This window comes from Armigeres subalbatus, chromosome 1 (genome assembly GCF_024139115.2).
Source record: "Armigeres subalbatus isolate Guangzhou_Male chromosome 1, GZ_Asu_2, whole genome shotgun sequence".
NCBI lineage: Eukaryota > Metazoa > Arthropoda > Insecta > Diptera > Culicidae > Armigeres > Armigeres subalbatus.
This window is the reverse complement of record NC_085139.1, coordinates 276,759,239-276,779,381: the sequence shown is the minus strand read 5'-3', so window position 1 is coordinate 276,779,381 and position 20,143 is coordinate 276,759,239. Positions and strand designations below refer to the sequence as shown.

General features: G+C 38.3%; 1 protein-coding gene across 3 annotated transcripts in view; it reads right to left on the bottom strand.

The window, feature by feature from the left end:
• Window positions 1–20,143, bottom strand: part of LOC134207622 (SET domain-containing protein SmydA-8) — a 234,830-nt gene that overhangs the window by 65,095 nt on the left and 149,592 nt on the right. The window lies entirely within an intron of this gene.

The following is a 20,143-nucleotide window of genomic DNA, read 5'->3' as shown; positions in this document are numbered from 1 at the left end:
CTAGAAGCTATGTTAGCTGTTTTTTTCTTTTAAATTATTTTCTCTTTTATCATTCTCAACTCGTTACATTTCCCCAACTCAGAGAAATTCTTTACATCCTGTATTTATTTTATGGACTAACTTATTACAATTTTTTTTCTAGATTTTGTTCGCATAATTTGAAATACTATATTGATAAGTGAATTTGTTTTTTTTGTTTGATTTCTTTGAAATCTGAAAGAAGTTTAAGGCATCAGCATTATGCAAGAATGGGCATTGAATTCTTATTAGGTTTTCCTTTGTTTAATCGTGTGTCAGAAAATTTGTTTCGTACATTAGAAACAAAACATCCATTATAATATTTTTTCAATTTTCCGGATACTTCGAAACAAACAACTAGCAGCAAAACCACTATCATTATCTAGTGAGACTGGAGAAATTTCTCCATAGATCTAAATTATCCTTCTTCCATTCTCCCTTGACTTTCTGTACAAGACAAACAGTTCTACATGAACGAATTCATTCGTTCCACATTTCATGTAACACCCGTTCCAAATGCACGCATCTATTTTCAGTTCAATGCCCAAGCAACGCTTTGTTTGACGTCTTTCCTCATTCACCTAGCATTTCGATTGCTCCTGATTTCTAGTGTACGATCGAAATTATTATTTTTTTTCCACCGATATTTGGCTACTAAATTCACCATCATTGTGCAAACCACGTCTCGCCCTCTCAAAATAAGAGATCTACTAACAATGATCATAATTTGTGAATAATCGTGTGAAATGTGAATTAAGTAATGTAAACAAACCACGTTCTGGCTGGTTTTGTTTTTCTATCAATTTAGTATTTACAAAGTTTCTGTCCAACGGTTTTGAGTTCGTTATATTATTCTGATGTGTTAATATACAGGTATTATACAGTGTTTCATTCTTAATGAGTTTAGTACTAAATTAATGAATGAAAAATCTCCATTGAGAATAATTTTAGCTATAACGGTATATATATAACGCATTCATTCTTATCAGTCAGTAGTTTTAGCATTCATTGAGGAGATGACAGTTGCTTGTAGTTGGATTTTTTGAAGACAACGTCATCTGCATCACTCGGTACCAAACATAAGTTTGTGTTTCATGGAAAACTTAGTTACTGTGCTCTTTTAACGCGACAGACATAGCTTGCATACAGATCTTCATTTCTTTGTAGGTCACTGTCGGAAAACACCTAAGTAATTCCCATTGACGTCTTCCAATTCATAACAGGATGAGCCTATTTTCCTAACTATTTTGGCTGGGGAAAACGGATTGGCGAGTTTGGGAAAATTGCTTAATCTTACTAGACTGAAAGAAATTTTTCTTCATGACGTGCTCCATTTCAAAATCCGATTTTTCTGTTAGATCTTAAATTATAGTGTTTTGCATACCTTTCATACGCCTTTTTCAGGTTTGTTTTAACAGTGTCAAATATTTTTTGATATTTTCGTTCAGTTCTAACGGTTCGTGATCGACTTCACCAACAGTTTTTGAATTGCCTGTACTCAACTCCGGAACTTATAGTTCCTTCCGTAATTTACAAAATAGGAGTGAACCCTAGATTCGTGCACCGCAGATCGAATACTCATTGCAATCTTCTGGATATTTTTATCCCATTGGTGTGATCGTTCGTCAAGGAAGTTTATTGCTGCACAATCACCGGTTCTGCTCCGTCGGATTATTCGCCGGATGATAATTTGCATTTTCCAATGCGTAACGTGAATTTGAAAAACTTCTCAAATTCTTTTGATTTGAATTGGCTTCCATTAGAAATCACAATCTCTGGTACTGCAAACATAAGGAATACCATGTTTTTGGAAATTAATCAAAGCATGTTTTTAGCCTCCTTAATGGTTGAACTACTACAAACTTTGAAAATAAGTCCTGACATCAACACTGAGTTTCCGTTCTTCGATCTCGGAAGTGGCCCAACAAAGTCCACTGAGATTATTTGCCATGGTAATGGATGCAACTTTTTGCTTCCCATTAGAGGTTACGGTTGTTAGGTGTTTAGTGGCTTTGGGGTGTCACATCCTGGCAATATCTGCGAACGTTTTCTTCCATTGCCGGCCTAGTACTTTTCTAAGTTTTTAAGCTTGAATCGTCGAAGTGGCTACTGTCGTGAGCCTCCTGATAAAATCCAATCTCTCCTGTAGGGAAGATATTTCCAGTGAAATCTCGTCACTGTCCTTTGTCGATACTATTTTATATATTCGGTCCTCGGTTACTCTGAAATTTTGTATTTTATCCTGTCGTTAATATTACCTTTCAGTTCTTCATAATCCAGATCAATCGTCACGTGTTCTACTGATCGCGACAACGCGTCTGCGGTCACGTTCAGGCTCCTTTCCTACCAGATCAAAATCGTATTGTTGAGTTTCAAAGGCCACCTAATAAGCTTAGCTGACCCTTTTCCGCTGATTTTCCTGAGCCATGAGACTTTGTGCATCCGTAATCACGGTAAACTTCGATCCCGCGTACTGAGAAATTTTCAATCGCTAAAATCACCTCTAATTCTTTCTCTGTCGGGCATATTTTTTGTGAGGAGACAGCTTTAGAGAAAAATGCTATCAGTCGTATTCTTGAACTTGGATCAGAACTGCTCGACTGCAAATCAGATGCATCTGATTCAATAATGAATGGCCATTGAAATCAGGGTTGGCCAAGATATTCTGATGGAGAATAGACTTATCCTCCAAAAGCCTCATCGGCTTCTTTATTCCATATCAGTTTTCCTTTATCCTTTTAAGAGGTCTGTTATGGGGCGGTTAGGTCGCTGAATCGATCTATAAACGCTTATAGAAGCTGACCATGCTCATGAATCGTTCAACATCTCTTGGAGTTTTGGGACGGCGTAGTCCAATACCGATCGAACCTTAGAGCCATATCAAGGCCATGTTCTGATAATGTGTACCTCAGATAACTAATGGTTTTCTGGAATTTCGATTTGCTATGCTAATCGTCAAGTTTGCTTTCTCTAGTCTTCGCGATTACTCAAGAACGAAAATGTTCAGCTAGGGTTTTCGAGAGACAATTATGTCGTTCAAATAGACTACACGTTAGGTTCTAGGTCGTATCCTAGTACCTTGTTCATTAACTTGGTTTGAGATATCGGTGCGCCCTTCAAGCAAATGGCATTACTTTAACGGTAAAGCTGTTTCCGCCCTGAGAAGTGAAGTCGCGGCTGGCTTCTTCAATGGATTTGCCAGTCGCTTTAGAGAGATCAATAACCGTAAAGTATTTAGATTTCTCGTCCTAGTATACCGAGCATATCCGGGAACGGTAAGCCTCTTTTAGTTACCTCGTTAATGCGACGGCAATCTAAACAAATTCTCCATTCGGGATGCTTTTTTACTGGTAGAATGGGTTACACCAGTCCGCTTGAGATTCTTCAATCAAATTTAACTCTAACATTCTGACCACTTCCTTATCCACTTTCTGGATATGTGGCGAACAACTATAGTGCGAAGTTTCTTTGGTGTGCCCTGATCAAGTTAATTTTGTGCGAGACTTTGTTGTCCTAATAATCCCATTTATATTTTTGAATTCTTTGACGATTGTATTTAATTCTTCTTGTTCTTCTACCGTTAAGTCATGTTCCGTGTTCATTCTTCTATATCTTCGTTCCCCGGATGCTCTGCAAAAGGCAGTTCTAGACCTTGTCCTCCGTTTGTTGCTCGATTGGCGTTTCAGGCCCTTCTGGTTCTATTGCTAGTATAATTGGTTCTTGTGGTTCTCAAAATAATCTTCGATTATTGTGTAACTATTACCCGTTTCGTCCCAAGTAGTTTCATCTGACCATTTTCTACGATCGCCGGTGCTATTTGAATGATTCCCAAAATCAATTCCTAGGATTAAGGCTTAGCAATTTGGGGAACAACAGTGTAGTAATACAACTCTAGTTTCCATTATAAGTAAACGGAATGTGCACGCCTCGCTTATAAGCCGTTTTGTCCGCTGTTCTAATTTTTAGATTAATGGGGTGGATTTGAAAATGTGTTTTTTATAATTCTGTGGAGCTCAAAATACTCGCACTTGCACCGAATCTAGTAGGGCATGCACGTTTGTTCCAGGATGTTGACAACAATATGGGGAATTTTAGGTCTATAGTGACTTGGAATGAGTGTGCAAATTTGGAACACGATATATATTCCAAATTCTTCAAATTTGAATTTTCTATTTTGGGAGCAGTCATATCAGAAAGATCCCCCGACCTCTGATCTGTTTTCCGCGCGTGTGTTGGTAAATCGTTTTCTGGAAATTTGAAACTACATAACTATGTTGCCGCAAAAAAATTTTTTTCTACTACAATTTCCCAAAATGGCCAAATTGTCGGCAATTCGCAAAAAATGTTTCTTGATTCTCTTCTACGGAGGCATCCTGTCTCAGTTGTTTTCATTTGTTCGTTCTGTGGCTTTTCCGCTGTTCTTCCTATTGATTGATTGATCAATTACATTGAGCTCATCTTCTGATAAATTTTCTCGATCTTGATTTTCCTGTGGTCCTAACATATTGACCTGATGCGGCCCACATGCGAATAGCTAGAATAGCTGCGATACATGGATCGATCTAAGCTATGACATACTGCGATCAAATCTTCAACCCGTTCTATTCTGTACATAGTCAAAAATGGTTTGTAACAATCTTCATATTTTCCATCAAAATTTCAAGTTTTCTGTTTTTCGGCATACCTCTAGTCAATTGTTGTACTGTTTTCAATAGCTAAAAATGCATTAAACGTTTCATGCTAGTTGTCTCCTATCAAGGATTTGACGTTCTATCACACTATCCTTATTTGGGTTCAAAACGTAATGCAGATGCTTAAACGTGGTCCAGTTATTAAACTTTGGCAGAATGTGTAGTACCACTCTTCTGTCCTCAGACCCTTCTTTGAAAAAGAAGTTAGCCTGGCTCAACAGTTCTTGATCGCTTACATTATTTCCTAAGATTTCGACTCTGTTTAAAAATTGCGTCACAGTAGGCCTCTATTATCTCCACTAAAATATATTCTCCATTTATTTGCGGAACTTGCCATCTATTCTGATATATATTAACGGATGATTCGGAGCGTAGGTGCCTGCTCTTCTTCTACTGATACTGGAGGCTATTGAATCTAAACGATTTCTTCTACCTTCTGGAATAAGTAATGGAGTCGTCGGTGTTGACGGTACTGGAGGTGGTACTTCTTCGGCTCGCTGCTGCAGTAACGGGTTATCTCTATCAATACGACATGTGCTTAGATAAAGTCTCCTGGATGTATTTGTTGATCTCGTCTTTCCAGGGCTCCTTCTGGGTCGGATCCGAACGACCTCCCCTGACTTTGACCAGCTCTTCTGCGTGGCAACAGGGTCTCTTGACTATTGAATGGACTGCCACTAGCTTGTTCTGGTCTCACATTCACTAGACCTTGTTGATAGCACCCGACTGGCTTTAGGATTGGTGTTTCTTGGTTGCTTGGTTTATTATTCAAAATCGCTAATGATTCAGCTCCGGCTTCTTCTTGGTTCTCAGCTCCTCTATGTCCTCCACATTGTACCGTTTTCTTAGGAATTGTTCCAGTATACGGTCGTCCTTCCGTGTTTCGATCTGCACTAACATCCTCTTCAAGGTGTAAAACGTGTTGCCGATTATCTCCTCCCTGGCGATCCTCCGATTTCCATATCTCCAAAAGGATTTCGATCTCCAGAACTCATTTTGCAAACGTTTTGTTTTCAGAGGACGAACGCTATTCTCATTCTATAATGACGAAGTCTTGAAATATAACGCGGTTCCGGATAAGTTTCTAACAAGTGCCTAATGTCTTGTATAACCGGTTCTATGATTACATTCTTGTTGTATCGATCTTTCCTCTTAAGATCCGTGGTTTCCTAATCTCGTCTAACTGATTTTTCCTCATCGCCGTTTTTCATGCAACGATCCTCAATCGAAATCCCACGAATTTTCAACTCATACTTATCTTCTTCTGCTATCAAATCCTAGGATTAATATATGATTTGAACTGACCTTCTGAATGAATTCATTTTGATTTCTTAATATATTATTTCCTGTTATTTTCCAAACTCAATATCCAAATTTCTTAGAAATAAAAAAAAAATACCACCTAATTTAATCTACCAAATAAAAATTCAATGCTACTATCTAAACCAATTTTAATATCAAAAGTATTATTTTATATTTACAGATCGAACTAAAAATCAACCTTAATTTAAAAAATATTATTTCCGAAATAAATTCACCTATAAATATTATATTCAAATTATTTATTATTTTCAGTTAAAACCAAACCGTTTGTTCGCCAAATGAAACGGGAGTAGACGATAAATTAGATTGGTTTGCATAAACTCCACTTTAGCGCCAGGAAGCATGTATTACTTGCGAGTGCTCGATACTTCTCTTTATCCGTGCCCGGCGGTGAGACCTCAAAGGCGAGTTCCAAATCCCAAACTTCAATCCACAACGAAACCTTCAACCGTCTAACTACAGAATGAGCAATCTTAAATGCAAAATATGAGATACAATTACAGGGTGGAGTTGGTTCCAGTCCGTAGAAAGGCACCTGAGTCCAGAGCCTATACTAAATTCAAAACGGAAAAAAACCGATACTGCCTTAACTCAGCTCCAATAGTTTGCTAGGGAATATTGCGTTGAACAAAAAGTCTATCTGCTCAATTATGCTCTTAGTACATAGTTTTCCTTTATTGGGCTATTGGTATCGCACCTTTAGTGCAGAATTTGGAATCATCTTTCCTTCCATAGTTTCTCCATTTCCGTTCAATTTTCCATTCTTATTCTCTAGGATTAGTATCCACAATTTTGGTTTCGTTTATTTCTTCTAACGTATTCCCTTCATGGTATCCATCGACTTCCCTTGACGTCCAACGCGCGCAAGATGCACGTGCATTAGCGGGTGGTATTGGTTCACCTGATTGCACGGTCTCGTACGAGTAGTGGCCTCTAGTGTCGGGTCTGGGCTACACACGTCGAACTGTCTCATCCTTGCTCACTGTGGTGCGTGGTCGTGACTACGTTAATGAACGGTCCCAGCGAGTTTAGGCGCGATGACGCGCGGCCACTGATGACGTCTTGTCGATGTCACACGATCGATTTACGCGTGGTTTCACCACGACGAGTGCCAGACACGTTCCCCTAGGCAATTCATTCGAAGGAATTCTTCGAATGAAATAAATTACAAATTATATATCGGCATTATCGTGAGCACGGTAAAATTTTACTTTACAAGATTTTTTCTCGCGCGGCAAAACAGGAAACTTTTCCTTTATACGATTTTCTTCGTGTCGGAATACAACAGTCCTAGCTACTTATACCACTTCGATGGTTTAAAAATTTGTTCTGGTGTTTTAACCGCGATGGTTCTCAAACTCGTGGCTTATAACTGGCGATCACTGTATAGAGCTGTTAACGCTTGGATAGTCAAACTACGAGAGGATCAGCTATGGCAGTCTGTCTAGCCAACAACCGCTTTACGAACCGAAGAGATCATTTCATCTGGCCTTTATCGGGTATCCACTTCCTGAGGTCTTATCAAAAGATGAACACCTGTAATCGCGTATCGAAGATGCGAATAGAACCTCTGGCGTATCACCGCTCGGAAAAGATCAGAGACTTGATGCGCGAAATCGGCTACTAGAGCAAGTTGTATGCAAGTTGGTTTTACTTTATTTTAATTGTTTTTTCTTTTAAATTATTTTCCGTATCGATTATTCTGTAACTACTAACGCACTGAACTAATTAACTTTATTACGGCCGCGCAATGCAAGACACAAAATTTCGGCAAATCGCGCGATCGTTCTGCCGTCCGAAACAAGAGCCAACACGCATGAACTAATTAACTTTATTACCGGCCGCGCAAGCAAGACACAAAATTTCGGCAATCGCGCGATCGTACTGCCGTCGAAACAAGAGCCAACACGCACTGAACTTATTAACTTTATTACCGGCATCGCAAGACACAAAATTTCGCAAATCGCGCGATCGTTCTGCCGTCCGAAGCAAGAGCCAACACGCACTGAACTAATTAACTTTATTACCGGCCGCGCAACTAAACCATTTTCGGCAATCGCGCGATCGCACTGCCGTCCGAAACAAGAGCCAACACGCACTGAACATTAATTTATTACCGGCGCAATGCAAGACAAAAAATTTCGGCAAATCGCGCGATCGTACCATCCGAAACAAGAGCCAACACGCACTCGGTTGTTAAGAGATAAAAAAAAAGATTGGAAGAAGGTGGTGTATAAATTAGTTGAGTTGTATATTGAACAGATGTGGCACAGCAACAATAATTCCCATCGTCAAGGTCTTAACGTGGGCAAGACACACGCGTACAGCCCCGTTGCAACCGCCAACGATGCTCTTTTCCAAGCTCAATATTCCCAGGCTAAATGATTCTCGAATTTCAACTATCGACGGGTTGTCAACTGCAATATAATTTTAACGCATATCGATGTTACCATGCGCCTCCTATTTACCGATTCTCTCATTCTCTCGATTTGTCTCTGTGAAACCAATTATGTAGCTTAGAATTAAGGCTCAATAGATTTCTTAGACTTGAATAAAATTCATCTGAATCGCAACACACGGAGTTGAGCACTTGGATGACCTCCTCGATATCATACATACGTAGTACATGGCTGACCGTGCAGGCTCAGTCCACGAACGTTGAAACTTCAGAGTTCGAAAAAGTGTTTGAGTGATTCAAGAACGTTGGAAACTTCAGTTAAAGTTGGAAAAGTGTTTGAGTGATTTCGAGACGAGGAAGAACCGTAAATATCGCCCGAGTTCTATTATGAAGTGAAAGTGTATTGAAACAGGGAATCAAAATCTCTCCAAAAGTTTCCAAGAAGGAGATCGATTCAACGATCAATACACAAGAAGTGCATACAGACTTCTTTCTAACCATGAGCTAAAGAAACATTATCATTGGACTCCTGATCCTTCAATTAGCGCCAGCCATAAAATGCTAGTTAAACGAGAAGAAGCATAAGAATCGCGGCGAAATCACCGCCAAACCAACGAAGTGATCATGCAATAGACACTCAAGTGAGCACGAAGAAATTTAAGTCCGTTGGAGACAAAAGTGATCGGTTTAAAACAAAAACCAGATTTGATACAAGATCCAGACAACGTCAACGACACAGTGCTACGGTGTACCAGCCGAAACCGGAGATGAGTGAAGCGGGCAATGCGGAGTCAGATGACGGTAACGGTACGAGCAGCACTGGAAGACGGAGCAAGTAGTCCAAACAAACATCTGGACATCTTAAAGATAAGGTAACAAGAAGTTAAAAAACCCTTCATAATTTGTAAGATTCGAATCAATCGATTATAAAATTCAGAAAATAATTAAAGAATTCGAATATACTAAATAATTTAAAAGTCCATTTAGAAATTATAAAGGCTACACTTTATTAAAACTTTCCAATGCTACAACGCTTTATAAAGATTTAAAGTTGATACTAGTAGCGAAAAATATATTCTGAAATTTGCTTAACTTTTACATAAGGGTCTAGGTTAGAGTACGATGAAATAAAAGAATTGATTAAATCAAAACTGGAAACTAAAACTATATATCTATTGTAACTTCAGTGTTGGTGATAGTTATTGTATCAAATTAAAGGAAGCTTGCAGAAAATTGTGTCAATGCTCACTGTGATGACACAATTGGGAACCTCGTTGGTATACCTACGACGGTTCCCCGCCACAATTAAATGCTTCGTCGATGCTGTCGCGTTGTATTCCGACACCGTCGATGGGAATTTCAAGCGGCAACAGCTGATGAAGGCTGCCGCGAAAGCCACAGTAGTACGTTTTGTAAAACAAGGTTATAGGATCAACGCGCCAAGCAATTGGCGAGTTGAATGACTTACAACAAATCATCGCTGCAATTAAACTTCGCTGGAGCAAAAATTTCAGCGGACGGAGTTTTAGCAAGCTTAAAGCTGCAGGCAAACTTCTTCCACTGAAAATTTTTGCGAGACAGTGGAAAACTAGCTGATGATTTACGATCGGCATACATTAACTAAAATATTCCGGCAGATACTGCCGAAAAATGGCTACTAAGCGCGGTGTTGAAGTACCGAATAAAAATCCTGAATCAAAATTAATTTTGAAAGCAGGAACTTTTGAAAAATTAGCGATGCAGTCTAAAACTGCAAGAAAACGAAAGTCAGGAGCCGTCAACATCTCGACCACAAATTTTTCATGTAAGAGGACACCACATTGGTTAGAGAATGGCTGCGGTTTTATTGGCCGAGGAACGACCTCGGGGTAGAAATTTTTCATAATGGCCGCTACAACGGCAATAGAATTTTCCAACAAATTCAGAACCAGTTCTAATGGCAATTGGCGTGGTGGAAACAGCTATCAGCACCAACCACGCTATAGAGAACACCTGTCACATTCTTTACAACAGCCAGGAAACTCCATCCAACTCCAACCAGAAATTGGGGAACAGCAAACAACCAGCAACGCAGCAACAAATCCCTCCCAGCATAGCAAAATACTACATCGCCAGTGAAGCGTTTTTTCTCCATTAATCCTTCATGTAGTAATTTTGTAGTCCTTAGATTAGATTTTCTTGAAACAGAATGCACTTACTGGTGGATTCTGGAGCAGAAATATCTATTTACAAGCCAGCAAAATACTCCCCACAACTTTTGTTAATAATCAATGACCAATGCTATATTTCTGGAATCAACGACCATTCAGTGTCTACATTAGGTACTGCTACAACTCACAACAAATATTTTACTACCAAATCAGAAAACTGCATCATAAAATTCATTTAGTTGATGGTCAATTACCGATTCCCACGACGGAATACTCGGTAGAGATTTTAATGCAATTATTTCTGTTCAATTAATTATGACACCTGGATGCTAACAGGTAGATGTAAATCAAAATTTTGAAATCCCCATCCATGATGACATGGATGGTAATATTTTCTTCCACTCGATGAAGAAGTTTAGACGCATAAATACCGGAGATACTCATAAACTTCTTAGTAAAATCCAATGAAATAGTCCCCGAGTGTTTATCTCTAATTCAATAATCGATTCCAACAACCCCTTTTGAAATTTTGAACACTACAAAGAAAGTCAAAGTTAAACGAAATTTTTCTAGTTACTTACTCGATATTGAAAACTATGAAATTTATTCTTTCATATAAAGCTATAAAGCTTCGTCAACGTAAGAAGCTTAACCCTGCTAAATGTCATTTCTTTTGTTCTGACGTGACTTTTCTTGGACACCATATTTCAAATGAAGGAATCAAGCCGATAAATCAAAATTTTCAGCAATTAGTAATTTTCCCTACAAAATGCAGACGATGTTCGACGATTCGTTGCATTTTATACAGACGTTTTATACCATATTTTGCAGATTTAGCCCATCCCTAAACAATCTATTACGAAAAATGTTAAGTTTGAATGGTCCGAAGATTGTAAAAATTCGTTTGAAATTTTAAAAACAAATTATTATCCCTCAAATTTTGAAATTCCTGATTTCAAAAAGCCTTTTATCTTATGTACCGATGCATCTAAATATGTGCTATGTTAACACAATCACATGGAGATTATTCACTCAGATGCAAGTAAGTCCTTTACAGGTGACAAAAAGTCCACCATGAACAAGAACTAATTGCAATCCATCGCAATCACCCATTTTCGACCTTATCTATACGGAAGGAGGTTTACAGTCAAAACTGACCATCGACCTCTCGTATATCTATTCACAATGAAAACCCTTCGTCAAGATTGACTAGAATAGAGTTGATTTGGAAGAATTTGATTTCAATATTGAACACGTAGAAGGAAAGCAGGTCGCCGATGCACTTTCACGTGTAATTGTTGATTCAGATGAACTAAAACTATCTCTGTTTTACCGATACAGACAAGGTCTATGACAAGAAGAAAACAAGCAATGTCACTCAAATCTAAGCCCAAAGACTGTTCACCTTAGAGCATACGATCTAGTGAATAACATTGATGCGTTTGATCTTCCCAAACTAATAACGAAATTGATGAGATACAGACAACGGTGTCAATAAAATATATGATAAAAAATTAAAAGAATCTTGCTCAAGCGCAATTTTCTGTAATGATGTGCACATCCACTAAAGACTTTAAAGAAATTATTGACACAATTAACGAAATGGCAAGTACTTGAATAAAAGCTAGCAATTGCAAGGAACAGTATTATTTTTTCGAAGATAAATACTGAAGAGTTTAAATCATTATACAACAATCTCACAACGAAGTCGACGTAATTATCTATACACCAGCGATAATTGTTTCAAACCAAAATATCAATCAAATAATCCTCGAGAACCATCATCCCACTTGGAGGACATGCTACAAGATTATTGAATAAATACGTAAAACATACACTGGAAAAATATGCGAAAATCTATCAACCAGTTCGTTAAGAACTGCATTGATTGTAAAAGAAACAAACACACGGTACATATGAAAGTAAAATTCATTGAAACCACTATCCACGAAAGCATTTAATGTTTCCATTGATAAAGGCCCCATGACCAAAACTAAAAGGAAATAGATATGCATTAACATTCAATGTGATCTACAAAGTATGTTATTAAACCTATACCTGATAAGCAAGCTCAAACATTACAAAAGCATTTGTTGAGCAATTTATACTCATATACGGATGCCCAATTTTAATTAAGACCGATTTAGGAACAGAATATAAAAATGAACTGTTCAATAATATGTACAACTACTGTCAATTAACCACAATTTTTCTACAGTTGGCCTTGAACGCAATCATCGATGCCTTAATGAATATCTTCGACAATTCATTAACGAGCAACTCGATGATTGGGATTCTCTTCAATTCTATATCTGTTACAACACTATCTCACACTGAACATACATTCACGCATAAATTAGTTTTTGATTTGGTAAATTATCCTCGAAGTTAATGAACCCTCAAAATCGATCCAGTTTATAACTATGACAATTATTATACAGAACTAAAATTTAAATTGCAATATGTAGCAAATAAGGCAAAAGAACTTCTAGTCAAATCTAAACATAGGAGAATAGCTAAACAAGCAGAAATAAAACCCATAAATATTAAATTAGGAGAAAAATACTTTAAAAACTGAAAACAATAGAAAATTAGACAAAGTTTATAATGGACCTTTGAAGTGACAGCAATAAGCCACCGAATGTAAAAATCAAAATTGCGAAACAAACGAACAAAAACAGTGCATAAAAATAGAATTGTAAAGCTTTAACAAAAACTACGTTACACAAAATTGTAAGTAATTTTAAAACATAAAGTGTTTTTCAAATGATTCTCTACGATCATCATTTTCCTTAAAAGGGAGATGTAGTGCATAAGTTGAGTGCATATTGCCAACAGATGTGGCAGCAACAATAATCCCCATCGTCAAGGTCTTGCAACGTGGGCAAGAACACCTGGCAAGCCCAGTTGCAACCGCCAACGATGCTCTTTTCCCAAGCTCAATATTCCCAGTACATGATTCTCGAATTTCACCTATCGACGGGTTGTCAACTGCATAATTTTAACGCATATCGATGTTACCCAGCCTCCCATTTACCGATTCTCTCATTCTCTCGATTTGTTCTCTGTGAAACCATGTAGCTTAGAATTAAGGCTCAAGATTTCTTAGACTTGAATAAAATTGATTCGTATCGCAACCACGGAGTTGAGCACTGCGGATGACCTCGATATATCATACGTGTCAAAGGAAGGAAGAAGAAGAAATAAGGTAGGATGAAGGAAGAGTACAGAAAAGGAATAAGTGAAAAGATAGAAGAAATAGGAAGAAGGTAGAGGGGAGGAGGCAGAAAGGAAGGAAACAAATAAGCAAATGAAAGAAGGAAAAAGAAGAAAAAGCAAGGAAGAAGGAAGAAATAAAAATGCAAAAGGAAATAATGAAAAAGGAAAAAGAAGAACAAAGAATAATGAAAGAAGAAGAGACCAGAAAAAAAGTAGGAAGAAAAAAGAGAACAAGGAAGGCAGTAGAAGAAAGAAGGAAATAGGAACAAGGATGAAGGAATTAAGAAGGAAGAACTATGGAGGAAGAACTATGAAGAAAAAGGTTGAACCAATAAGGAAGAAAAATCAGAAGGGTTATGTCGACACAACCGCCCAACGTAAACGTAAGGCAGTTTTGTTCATTGAGGATTAGAGCACATGCATGAATAATATTTTAGAAAATTCATTTGATTACTTATGTCACTGGGTTCGAACAAAACTAGCGTATCTTAAGATATGAAAATTGTTGGATACAATTGTTTAAAAATTACTATGAAAACCCAAATTTAGTCCTCAGGTGTGACATCTTCTTGGGTCCGAATTGCCTACATTTGTTTGAAGCATTTGATGAAATATTTCAATAGAAGAAGCCCTAGGAAGTTATCTTTTCCGTTTAACATTTATTATTCAGAAACATCCTAATCATAGGCATATCTTGTTTTCGTGCATCACTAGAAATCATAAAATGTCAATCATGTATCAAAACCCAACTAATTTGGTTGTGGTGCGCGAGCAGTAAACGTTGGGACGGGAAAGATAGTGTGTGTGTTATTATCTAACTCCTACTGTCTGGCAGTCACCAGTGTTGGTAAAATCTCAAAATCTCAAATCCTAGGCGATTCAAAGCATGAGTACAAATCCATCACAATTATGGCCGACAGATTTATTTTCATTATTTAAATCGCTTGCATCATTGCATGATATTTACGTGTTCTTCATTGAATAACTATTTTCGTCTAAAACAATGGCTAATAATTATATATAAAAAACATACGTCTCGATTGGTTTTGACGCTTATTAGAACGAAACCATTTTTCGGAGGAGTGAGAGCGATGCGATTCTGGTGAGAAACTCAAGCGCACTTTCCTACAGAATCGCAGGCGAGTTAGCTCGTGCATGAAACCTCCTAGATTCAGATTGAGTATGATTCTACCAACACTGAGTGTCATTATGGGAAAATATTCGAAACATTTTATTAATATCATTGAAGACTTTTGATTCAGGGAGCAAGAAGGTGATAGGCGTTGTGAACCGCCCAAGCAAAATTTACATACGAATCTTTTATTTCGTTTTTCACGATTTACTCAACTTTAGTCGTGATTTTCGTAGGAAGAAATATCATATAAACCCGTCGGAAATAATAATGATCATATCTGCTGAAGGAATGAAGAAAACTGTCCAGCCGTTTTCGAGTTTGCGGATACGAACACAGACCATTTCATTTTATTATATAGAATAGCCCGTTTAAGAACGTATGCGTTTCAAGCTGTGTACAATAAGTACCGCATTATTGCACCCACGTATTATAAAATATCTTAGGCATTCACACTTCCTGAATCAAAGTTAAATCCTTCTGATTCAGGCGCGCATTTAATTGGACAAAATATTATTAAGCCGATATAAATATTTTTTCAATTGTTTTGCTCAAAATAACAACTTGAGGGGCATCAAAAACTCAAAGGTGCAGCCCACGCAAAGGTGACGTAGGACTACGTAGCTATTCGAAATTGATAGTATTTGCCATAATAATGTGTGTCGTTTATTAACATTGAGCAAACTGCTCGGAGGCCAACTGACAAGAGGTCGAATTGGAAGTTGGATGGAAGTCTCTAACCGTAATTAATTGACTTATTGTCCGCTGAAGCCACTCGATCATTTCAGTCGGGACATCACAATCCTTACTTTGCAATACGCTTATATCGCGGGTGAAACCAAACGTTGCATATAAATCTATTTGCGTTTGGTTTCACGCCACTTCTGATTCTGATTATTTCTCCTTTATTTCGACCATTTTGAGGATGGTGTCCTCCAAAAGGTCTTAATGCTTACAAAAGAAGGTTGATCCGACAATCCGATAAGAACTTTCTTTGAAGAGCAAAACTCAGTCGAGCTAGGAAATTTGATAGCGCCGAGGGAGATGATGCAATTAATTTGAACGGGTGGGATCACTAACAGCAACCAGTACACGCTAAACCCGATGCCGCGAAACAACTTTCGCAATTAACTCTTTCGTTTCATAAAATGCTGGTCTTGAAGAACCAATTTTCTTTTTTCTTCCCAATGCGTCTTTCCAATAACTAACTGCATCCAAGCGCTTGACATCACCTTGCGTTGAAGTTGTCCGACCGCCACGACCGCCTACCGATGTGCTGTTATTGTGTCCGCTCTGCTCCGAGAATGACAAATTTTAAGATTCTTATGAAATTACTCGCTGGAGTTCTGAATTTGGTTATGAGCTGTTGGTTATCTAAGATTATATTGATGCGAAATGCTGTAACAACAGAAAATTGACTCAGGACGAGGCTGCTTCATATGGCCACCAAACATTATCTTTCGGCATCTGTCTGTCCGAGCGACGCTCACCGATGGTAGATAGTTTCCACAGAGGTGGCGTCTTCATTGATTTCATACAAAAGAATGATGATCCGACTATCCATAATAAACTTTCTTTAAAGTACAAACTCAATCGTAAATAGCGAATTTGATAGCGCATCCGGAGGGAGATGATGCAGTAGATTTGAAAGGATGGAATCACTAACAGCAAATCTGGCTACCACGCCAAACCTGATGCCAGTGCCGAAACAGTCCATTTTCGCAATTAACTCTTTCCATAAAAATGTTGGTCCTGAGAAAGAAATCCACGTTTTTTCTTCTTTCCCAATGCGCCTTCTGTCCAATAACTAACTGCATCCACACGCTTGTCGACACCTTGCGTGCTGCAACTGTTGTCCGACCGCCACTTGATGGTTTTCGCTGAGCCTCCAAAAGGTTGGAAATAAATTTGCAGCATTGCCACCCTGCCACCCACTTCGTGCTGCTGTGTCTGCTCCGCTGCATCGAATGTTGAACCGCCTTCTGTGGAATCCAGATCAAAATGACTCGCGCGCCGAAGCAGCAGCTTTCAACGCTGCATTTAATTAATTAAGCCTGCAAGCCCCGGCCCCTTTGAGAGCTTATATGATGTAAATATAATAATGCACTCATAACGATTTTTAATGAAGGGCGGGGCTAATCAGGAATTACTTCATTAGATATAAGAAAGCTGCTTTGGCGCGCGTGAGCAATATTCGATCGGGTTTCCCTGAACAGCAAACGGACCGTTCGGAGAATGATGGTCTAAGAATAAAATGAAACTTTCTCGCAAGATTCTGAATTTGGTTATGAGATGTTGAACTTTTATCTAAAGATGCGTATTATTTGCGAGGAATGACAATAGAAATTTTTTTACTCAAGACGAAGTTTCTTCATACTACAAAACATTATCTTTTGGCATCTGTCTGTTCAAGCGACGTTTACTAATGGGTAATTGTTTGGCAGGTAGATGGTTTTGACAAAGGTGGCGTCTTCATTGATTTTTATACAAAAGCCCACCATTTGTTAAGTACATTAGATAGGATCCAACTAACCGAAATAGACTTTCTTCAAAGAGCAAAAACTCAATCGTAAATAGCAAATTTGATAGCGCGTCGGAGGGAGATGCGATGCTGTAAATTTGAATGGATGGAATCACTAACAGCAACCAAGGTACTACATAAACCCGATGCCACCGAAACAGTCCATTTCGCAATTAACTCTCTCTTTTCCATAAAAAATGTTGGTCCTGAGGAAGAACCAATTTTCTTTCCCAAAATGCCGCCTTCTGTCCAATAACTTCAATCACATCCAATCGCTTGTCGATTCTTTGCCAGGTGTTGCAAAACTGTCCGACCGCCACTTGATGGTTTTCACTGAGCCTCCAAAGGTTGAAATAAATTTGCAGCAATGCCACACTGCCACCCACTTTCGTTACCTACTGTGTCTGCTCTCTGTGGAATCCAGGATCAAATGGCTCGCGCAGCTCGAACAGCAGAGCTTTCTTGTATTTAATTAATTAACTTGCAAGGCCCGCCCCTTTGTGAGGCCTTACATATGATGTAAATATAATGTACACCTACATAACGATTAATGAAGGGCGGGGCTAATGGAATTACTTCATTAGATATAAGAAAGCTGCTTATCGATAAGCGCGCGAGTTTTCATTTCTGATCGGGTTTCCACAGACAACGGACCCGCTCGGAGAATGATGAATTCTAAGAATCAAATGAAACTTTCTCGCAAGATTCTTGAATTTGGTTATGAGATGTTTGTTTATCTCAAGATGCGTATTGTTGCGAGGAATGACAACAGAAATTTGACTCTGTATCGAAGTTTCTTCATCATTACAAAACTTATTATCTTTTGGCATATGTCTGTCCAAGCGACGTTCACTAATGGGTAGTTGCTGTAGGTAGATAGTTTCCACAAAAGGTGGCGTGCTTCATTGATTTTATACAAAAGAAAGTTGATCCCGAGTATCCGAAATAAACCTTTCTTCAGAAGTTCAAACCTTCAATCGTAAATAGCGCGAATTTGATATGGCGCGTCGGAGGGAGATGATGTAGTGAATTTTAATGGATGGGATCACTAACAGCAACCAAGCTACCATGCCAAACCCGATGCCACCGAAAACAGTCCATTTTCGCAATTAACTCTCTTCTTTTCATAAAAATGTTGGTTCTAGAGAAGAATCCAAATTCTTTCTTTTCCCAATGTTCCTTTTCTTCCCAACTAACTGACACCTACAATTTGTTGCAGTAAATTTTCAGTATCGGCAATCACCCTAGTGGTACGTGGGTTCGCCACAGTGCTATTTTTATGGTCAACCTTTCCGTCATATGAATTTCTGGTTCGTTGAGGTTGAAGGTGAGTCTGCAGCTTAACACATCGAGCACCACCACAAATGCGATGGATTTTCTTTTTAAAATGTTATTAGGCGCACTCAATGGTGATGTTGTGTCCGGCTCCGCTACGATAGCTTTGATGCGTCTGCTATGCGTAAAATCTTTGTTCAAATCTTGGAGGATTAGATCCACAATCGCAAGTGATTGATTTTTTGATGTCTGTGCTTTAGTGATGCGTGTACGTGATTGGTTGGTTTACCTATTTCTAAACTTTTTATTAATTATCGATAATAAGTAGTTAAAATCAGAATTTTCAAATAAATACAAAGAAGCGTTGACTCATCCTTGATCGACATGGTCCAAAAATTGAAAATCCATCGAGAAACGGCTTAGTTATTAAAGTTTAAAGTCTATCATATTTTCGTGACGGTCCCCGATTTTTGCAATCGTAAAGTGTACCCCAATATAGAAAACACAGACGTAGTCCTACGTCAAAAAATTTTCGGTAAATTTTGAGAGCTTTCAAAACATTCTTTAACAAATCCGAGGAGTTTTTTTTTAATTTTATTTTTTTTTTTCCATTTTAATATTTATTTTTTACTAGCAGACCCGTCAAACTTTGCTTCGCCTAAACTTGATTTATTCTCTGATTAATTCTCGAGTTATGCAGAAATTTTTGGTTCATTTGTATAGTTCCCCTTTCCAGAAGGGAGGCGTTGTATAACCACCACAGAAAACATATCTTCTCATCCAAAACCTCCACACGCCAGATTTGTTTCCATTTGCTTGCAATCTCTGAGTTATGATGAAATTGGTGTTTCATTTGCATAGAGCCAGGTTTCAAAGAGGAGAGGGGTCTCTAACCATCTTTTAAGAACCTTCCGCACGGCCCCAAAAACTTCTGGGTATTCAAATTTTCACATGCTGCCTCGATTCAGTAGAAGAAGAAGAAGATTACCTCCTCCCCTTGACTTTCCGGAGACCATAATTTTTGTATGTGTAACGGCCTTTATTAGTTTCTCAGTTTGCAAAAAATGCATTTTCCAAAGTCGTTTTTAATATAAATTGATTGCATTACTAGCAAAAGGGCATTGGCATTGATAATAAATTGATCGTCTCCATGCCTGCACAAACATGCCCCTATCTGGATCACTTCTTTACACACCATGCACTACATTACGCATTTTTGTTACATTTCTTTCTTTCGGTACCAAGCGGTCACGTTTTGGTTCCGGCTCCATTGTTTCTACTTTTGTAGCGAAACACCGCTACAAAAAGGAGTAGAGTCCTAAACCCAACTGCACCTGAACGGCGACGGCCGAAAACGAGACTCTTTGCGGACAAGAAAAGAGGTTGCTGCCAAAATGCTCCGGATACCCTATTTTA